Here is a 9,084-nt window from a genome sequence, read left to right on the forward strand (position 1 = left end):
TTTTTTTGGTTTTTCTCCGGTACCGGGAACCGAACTCACGACCTTGCGCTTGCCAGGCAGGCGCTTTTGCCGCTGAGCTAAATCCCCAGCCCCCACTTTTTTCTTTTTCTACTTCAAATTCTGTGTAATGTACATAATGTAGTGCAGGGACATTCTGCATGTGGAATTGCAATTCTTTAGAAATATTGCAACTGTATAAGACTATCCTTTTCCTTAGCTATAGTAGGAAAGTTAAACAGTGCATTTTTTGCTTTGGATTGGTACTTGGGAGGTATAGGACTCTGAAAACAAATGTTCGACAACTTAAAATAACATGTGTTCCGAATAGGAGCACAGGCAATGGAAAAGGTTTCCCTTGAGAAAATAATTTATTTGCCTTGATATTTCCTGTGACTGAGGTTGGTGAATTGATGAATTTCACAAACTCACTCTTGCTCTCATTACTCTATCAATTTCTTAAAGGATGTCAACTAAGTTGTCTTCTATTTGTGTTCTTTAAATATATGGCTTGAATCAAGAAATTTTCACATCTCGTTCAGAGGTATCTATCTTGAAATAATCCAGGAAACACAGATTTACTCTTTATCTTTGTAGATATTATAGAGAAAATGGAGATACAAATTGATTTAAAATAGTGAAACTCACATTATTCCTGGTGACTCAGTGCCCGCATCCACCCTGTAATACATTTTAGCCTTGCAAGCCTGCCATCCTCCCCTTCCATATATCAAGAGTCCCAATAATGCAGTTTGATTACTTTGGAGCTATTGTTACTGGTGCTTTCCATCTCGTGCTGTCTGTGGGTGTTCAGATGCACTACACTGTCTCTCCAAGAGTTCGCTCAGTAAAGAAAGATTCCTCTTTCAAGAAGAGTTTGTATCCTTCATCAATTAAACAGATCAAATTTGCCACAGATCATTCTCTTAGCTAATAAGTTCTTCCAGTCTTCCCTTGTGAAATACTGTACCAACTACTTGCATTATCAGTCCCTTTAGAGTCCCAAGAAGTCTCTGATACAAATGATGTCAGGGGTAAATGAGGAACTTGGGTCATTTATCTTCTTTATTACTTTTATAGTAATTTAGAAATTGATGGTTACAGTACAAATTTTCTCTGAATCTTTAGTTTCAAAAATGAAACATTTACTAGAGGAATAAGTTTCAACTTATATTTATTTATTGGGGAGATATTTTCTTAATTATTTGATTTCATTTTGTGGTCTGACTGATTGATGTAATTACCTTATTATTATCTACATCTACTTCAGGTCATCCTATAAACTTGTCTGTGTCTGACTTCTTTGAAGGAAAAGCGGAAAGAGCAACAGCAGAGGAAGGGGGAATATAGCATGCATGTGAATGAATTATAACACATAAACTAAGAGTGGTGCTGTTTGCAAAATTTGTATATCAACTTAGTAAATAAAAATTGAGGAAGAGAAAATAAAAATTGGAATGGATTTGAAAACAAAACTGTGTGAGAAGAAAAGCAATGAGGAAACTTGAACCAGATAACTCAGGAAAGTTCACCCTGCTAAGATTTGTGTATCCAAAATGAAACTTCTGAAAATATTCAAATCTTATGATAAAGAAGATAAGGTTTTCAAAATAGTTTATTTTTACTGGACAAATATTGAGTGGATAATTTAAATATACAAGTAATTATTTTCAGCAACCAAAAAAGTACAGATTTTAAAATCATGTGCTACAACGTGTTCTGCTTCATTACTCATGTAATTTTGGTTATGAACTTGTGTATTGATAGTAGTAATGTCCACGATGTTTCTGTAAGAGGTAAATTTTATTTTATTTTATTTTATTTTATTTTATTTTATTTATTTATTTATTTTTTGGTTTTTCTCCGGTACCGGGAACTGAACTCACTACCTTGCGCTTGCCAGGCAGGCACTTTGCCGCTGAGCTAAATCCCCAGCCCCTAAATTTTATAATTGCATGTGAACCAATTGGCATGGTGCCTGCCAAGTAGATAGCACTCATTAAAATAGATGTGTGTATTCAATATACCATATATTTTTACCCATATAATTAGTAGTTAAGAGATAATATCAGTTTTTATATGGCTGTGTAATCTTGCAAAAATTACTGAAAATCTCTGTTTGAGTTTCATTACATATCAAATATAGTATCTATCACAGATAATTTTAAGGTTAAATGAGATAATTAGGTAAAATCAGTAAAGAGCTTGGTACTAAATTAGAAGCTTAATAAATGTTGGGGATTATTCCTATTATTTGACCTCAGAATTCATTAGTCTGTGACTTCAAAATAAAGGCTTCTATTACACCACCAAATATTTATTAAGTACCTACTTTGTGACAGGCATTAGTAACTCTCCGATATATAAACAAGTCCCATTCTGGGAGAATTGTTCCTAAGTCAGATTCCTAAGCTGGCGAAATGAGTCTCAGTACAGTATATCTGTGAAAGTTCGTAACTTGAATGTTTGTGAGTCAGGAATTTTCTGTACCAAAAAATAAAGTAGAAGAGCATCACTGACCAATTTATATTTTTCAAGAAGGTTCTGAACACAATGAACAAGTATATTATATGGTATGTTACAAGAGTCAGTCCTACATGAAAGAGTGAGTAGTGTAAGGGACTGGAAGCAGTAAACAAGGGTAGCAAATTAAGATATTAACTAGAAAATTAGGGTAGGTGTATGTGAAAAAATTTAGACAAGTTGAAGAAAGACATCCATGTGATCATCAAGAGAAAGACTGTTTTTGGTAGAGAAAACATCCAGAAAAAAACCTTGAACCAGCTGTGCATTCAGTGTATTGAAAGAACGGTAAATTTTCCCATATGCTTGAAGTGAAAAGGAAAAGGAGAAATGATGTAGGAAATGCCATCAAAGTGGTTCTAGAGCTCAGATCATGTAGGATCTTTTACATCATCCTCTGTTGATTGGATGTTACTTTGAGATCACAAGCCATTGAGGTGTCTGAACTGACTAATTTTTGAATAGGCCACTATGGCTGACATAAGGAGAGTAAATCAGGGTGGAGAGATATGGAGCTATTAAACTAATGCAAGAGGGATTATGGTTGTTAGCAATTGAATGGTAGAGATAGTAGTAGTGAGATTTGGTCCAGTTCTGAATAGTTTGAAAGTAAAGCTTGTGAGATTTACTGACTGACACTATATGAGGCATAAAAGAGAGTAGAATCAAGGATGATGTCCCAGTTTTGGCTTGAGAAAGTTGAAACTGAGTACAGCAGACATATTCTAAAACGATGCCATAAGATTCAGTTTATTGTACCCATTCCTTTCTGTAATTGCTTATGAAGTGTGGGAAGGACTAGTGACTTGTTTCTAAGAAATACATTACAAAAATGATGCAAAGTTATTTCCATGATTACATTGCACAGAGAGCTTCTTTTATCATTTTAGCAACTCTCTGTGGGGGGCTTTTATGATGCAAGCAGATATGTTAGAGAGGTCCATGAAGTAAAAATCAGAACAAAACAAAACACACAAAACCAGGATGACATTCGGCAGATGTCCGGCAAAATCTGAATCTTTTCAACAAATGTATGAATTTGGAGGTGATCTTCTCCCACTGAGCTATGGATGAGCCCTTGAAACTCTCTGACAATTTGACTGCAATCTTGTGAAAGACTCAAAGCAGAAGATCCACTAACCCATATACTGACCCACAGATGTGAAAAAAAAAATGAGTTGTATTCCGCCATTAAAGGTATTGTAAAGTTTTGTTTAGAAATAAATAACAATAAACCTAGAAAAGAAAGACTGGTGCTGAAAGACATTTGTGGAATTGAAGAAAAGAAATTACCTATGAAATATGTTAGCTACTATTAAACTACTGTTACGATTTAAATCTAAAATATCCCCCATAACTCTCATGCATTCAGAGTTAGGGCTTTTGGGAGGCAATAGGATTAATGAGTTGTGCTCATCAAAGGGTTAGTCCACTCATGAGTTGATGGCTGAGTGATCTATTAGGGGGCCTACATGGAAGTGGGCAGAACTGCAAGGATGTGTTCTTTTTCCTGGCTCCTCTCTGCATCCAGGCTGCCATGGGGTGAACAGCTTTCCTCCACCATGCATGCCTCAGCACAATGCCCTTTCTGCCTTGGAGCTCACTGACCATGTTTGGGGTGAGACACCTGAAACTGTGAGAAAATAAATTCTTCCTCCTGCAAATTGAGGTTGCCCACTATATTGTCCCAGTGACAGGAAAGACAGGAAAGTGAAATACATAGGGGATGCTAGACATGTGAATTTATATTTCTGAGGAGAAGTCTGACAAAGATATATAATTTTGAAAGTATATGGTAAAGGATATACTTTCATCATAAATATTAAAGATGAATAAAACCATCTGTAATTAATCAAGTTGAAAGTATATATATATATATATATATACACACGATTTGAAAACATGAAAATAGCTGAAATTGTCTGTCAAGTGAACGTACACAAAGAAACAGTCCAAGAAAATAGTCTAAGAAAATTCCACAGTTAGTGACATGCACGGATGAGGAAAAACTGAATAGGAATGATGAGATAAGATAAAACCCAGATATTGTGGTATCCTTGAAAACAATAGTGCTTCCAGGAAAAAAGAGGGATATATTGTACAAAATGCTGCTGAAATTTCAAGAAAAATGAAGGCTGATAATTGACAGTAGCAATTAGCTACAATCAATAAGGTAAACAATAAAAATTTGGCTAGGGTCAAATCAAGACACAATGAGTAAAAGAAGAGTTAGTGACAGGTGGTATAGACAACTACTAAGGGAAAGCAGAGAAATGCAATATCACCTGATAAAAAGTGGTAGTTTACAGTGAGGGCATTTTTTTAACTATACAGAAAAATGGGAAGTATTCACTAGTGAAGGAAAATGGGTGATATAGCAGAGGGGATAGAATTAAAATAATGTCTCTGAGTAGGTAAGATGGGATGAGAACTAATGCATAAGGGAATGGATTGAACTTAGTGATATATAGATAAATAATTGGTGGTGATAGAAGAGAAGAATATGCTGGCATTACATCATTTCAGACAGACATAGATGGGATTGATGTTTTAGAAAATTTTTCCCAAATGCACCAGTCATTTCAGAGAAGTAGGAGAATGTGAGTTTAACATAGAAGAAGATGATAAGAGGCTGGACAGGAAAAGAAAAATTGTCAAATAACTTGGAAAGATGAGCAGGTCAGTGGAATAGAAAAATAAGATATAATTGCACAGCAGTATTGCAGAGCAGTATTAAGGGATAACTACAACTTATTTCCGTGTATACAGAGATTAGAAATGTTCATCTCCATGGGTACATATGAAAGATCAGATTCAACTCAAAGACTATGACTGCATATTTTGAGAAATTTTTCTGTTATTCTTCTGCCTAGATATGCCCAAGGACATCTTACATTTATTTACTCTAGTCTATCAATTTTTTTGACACTCTTCATCTTCTACAATCCTTGGAGGCCAATCGCCACCAAGCCTGAGGTCTTCACATCATTGTGCTATTCACAGTTGCCCTCAGATGTTGCATACCTTCTCACTGCAGAGCATGGGCGTGGTCCCTAAAATCTGAAAATCTCTGGGACAAATAAAAACATTTCCTGGTTTATTATCAGACATTAATGTCATTGTGTCAGCATCTAGGAACGCTAAATGCTCCAATGACCTTTTGTCTCTTTAAATTATGAGAAATTCTTTCTTTTAATACTATGTTTAATGAGATAAATTATTCACAATCTGTTAGAGAAAGATGCACCACTCCATTTATGTCAGTGGTCCTCAACTTTCTTGGCACCAGGAATTAGTTCTGAGGAAGGTATATTTTTCATTACAGAAGTCTTTAGTTCCATCGTTAGATTGATTTCTAAATGTTTAAAATTTTGAGAATTACTGTGAATGGGGCGGTTTTCCTGATTTTTTTCATTGGTATTTTCATTACTGGTGCACAGGAATGATATTGATATTCGTGTGTTTATTTTGTGTCCTACTACATTCCTGGATTTGTTTGCTAGCTCTCAGCATCTTCTGGTGGACCTTTTTGGGTCTTCTATAAAGGAACATAACATTTACAGATGAATGCCTCATTGCTCTGCTTAAAGCTACAAGAAATATTTTAAACAGAAGTGGTGAAAATGGATATCCTTTTCACTTTCTTGATTTTGGAGGGAATGCTTTGGGTTTTGTGCACGTAGCATGAAGACCCTGTGGATTTGTCATAAATGGCTTTTATCTGTTTGAGATAAAGTTGTTCTGAAACCTAGTTTCATCAGTGTTTTTATCATGAATTGGTGTTGGGTTTTTTCTAAGGATTTTTTCTGCACCTACTGAGATGATCATGTGATTTTTATCATTATTATGACTTATATAGTGCATTACATTTATTTATTTTTGTATTTTGTACCATCCTTGCATTCCTGGGATAAAGTTGATTTGATCATGATTGTGATTTTTAATGTTTTTTCCATTACATTTGCAAGTATCTCATTGAAGATTTTTGAATCTATTTTCATTAAGAATATCAGCCTCTAGTTTCTTTTTATGGTTTTGGTATCTGCATAATGCTGTCTTCAGTGAATGAGTTTGGCAGTGTTGCTTTCTTTTAAACTTCTTGAAGTGTTTGAGAACTATTGACATTAATTCTTCTCTGAAGTGCTGGAACAATTTAGTGGTAAATCGACTGGTTCCTGGGCTTTTCTTAGTTAGTACTGTTTTTATCACTGCCTCAATTTCATCATGTGTTGTTAGTCTATTCAGGATTTTTATATCTTTTTGGTTCAGTTGTGCTAGTGTACTTGGACATAGGAATTCATCTATTTCTTTTTGATTCTCCAATTTATTTGAATATAACATTTTGAAACTAGTTTTTATAGCAATCTGGATTTCAGTAATATCTGTTGTGATTTTGCCTTTTTCATTTTTAATTGCATTCATATGGATAATTTCTTTCATTCTTTTGACAAATTTGCCAAAGGGTTAATCAATCTGATTTATCCTTTCAAAGAACTCTTTATTCATTGATTCTTTTTATTATTTTTTAGTCTCAATTTTATCAATTCCCACTCTGATCTTTATAATTTATTTTCTTCTACAAATTTTGGGTTCTGAATGCTCTTATATTATGAGTACCTTGAGATGTATCATTAGTTTATTTTCTCTCGGTAGTGCTCTATATCTTAATGTAGGTATTCAGAGCTTTAAATTTCCCTCTTAGACATGTTTTCATTTTTCCCACAAGTTTTTGTATATTGTGTTATAATTTTCATTTGTTTCTATGAAGTTTTAAATTTCCTCCATGATTCCTTCTGTAACATGTTGATTTTACACAAATCTATCATTTAATTTGATTGTTTTTAGTTTCTGTGACTTCTTTTTCTGTTGATTTCTAGTTTCATTCTGTTAGGATCTGATAGTATGCAAGAGATTATTTCAGTCCTTTTGTATTTATTTAAACATGCCTATGGCCTAGTGGTCTATTTTGGAGAAAGTTTCATAGGTCACTAAGAAGAATGTGTATTTTGATGATGGATGAAACACTCTGTTGCTGTTAGGTCCCTTATTTCAGTGGTGTGATTCAACACTGATGTTTCATTGTTGAATGCATATTCGGTTGTCAGATTTGTGAAAGTTGAGTATTGAAGTTCTCCACACTAATTGAAATGGTGTCTATCAGTCCTTTCATACAATGAAATTTTTGTTTTATGAACTTGTGTGTGCTTATATATAATTACTATTTGTATTATTATTTTTAAATACTTTAAATTTATATAAAATATACATAAATTTATATAATTTTTTGTTCCTCTTCCTGTTGAATTTTTCCCTTTATGGATATCTCACAACATCCTTTGCTCTTTTGGTAAGTTTTGGTTTGATGCTTACTTCCTGAAATTAATGTAGCTCCTCCTTGTTTTCAGGCTCCTTTGCATGGAGTGTTGTTTTCTGTCCTTTAATTTTCCATTTATGTGTTTCTCTTTCTAGAGAATGTACATTTCTTCCAAGCAGATAATGAGTTTTATGTTTTGATCAAATCTCCCTGTCTTTGTCTTTTGATTGGGAAGTCAGTATCATTTACCTCAAATATTGTTATTGACAGTATTTCCTCAGCCTTATCAATGTATTTTTTTCAGTGATGATTCCTTCCTAGTTCTCTTTGTTTAATTATGCTTCAGCTTAGATATATTCTTTTCTTTGGGCTCCTTGGTGATATTGACCTTGCTGGCTCTGTGTAGAATTCTTTTAGGTATTTTATTCAATATTGGTTTTGTAGTTACAAGTTTTTTATTTTTTAAAGAGAAAAAACAATAAAAGGGATACAGAATTTCAAAACCAGATGATGGGAAATTGACAATGGTTATAGTATTTCATATTGTTAGCTTTAAAGTACTTACTCAGATTACCAGATATAAGCATGCAAAATTGATCTAACACTAACTGTTCCTTTCAGTGAACTAATAGAAATTAATAGTAAAATTATCTTAGCTATCTTGTGTATATATACCTATATATATTTTTCCCTTTCTTCTCTTTTCCTTTCCCCCATCCCAGTTATTCTTTCCTTTTGAGCAGTTTCTTTTCCTTTCACAATATCTATTGTGGATCCTATTTACTCTTTATTTTGGACCTTATTTAATCTTTCAGTTTGTTTCACTAGGGAACCTATTCAATGTTTATATGTGCAATTCTGATTTATTTCACTTATGAGTATGGTCTCCAGTTGCATTCCTTTACCTATAAATGTCTTTACGCTTTCTTTGGTGTAAAAACTTTTTATTTCTCCATCAATTTGAAAGAATAACTTTGCAGGATATAGTAATCTGGATTGGGAAATATTTTCTTATATAGCTTAAAAATATTTGCTCCAACTTTCCAGGTCATTAAGGTTTATGTTGAAAAATGTAGTTATTTTGGTGGGCTTGTCATTGGAAGTGGTTCAGAGTTTTTTAATGACTTTTTTAAGAGAAAAAAATCAAAATTTCAAAACAAGATAATAGAGTAACAATGGTTAATATATTGCATATTGTTATCTTTAAATTAGTAACTCTGAGTATAAAATATAGGCATTTAATTGTCCAA

Source organism: Chinchilla lanigera, unplaced genomic scaffold (genome assembly GCF_000276665.1).
Source record: "Chinchilla lanigera isolate Chin_1 unplaced genomic scaffold, ChiLan1.0 scaffold00171, whole genome shotgun sequence".
In the NCBI taxonomy this organism is placed as follows: domain Eukaryota; kingdom Metazoa; phylum Chordata; class Mammalia; order Rodentia; family Chinchillidae; genus Chinchilla; species Chinchilla lanigera.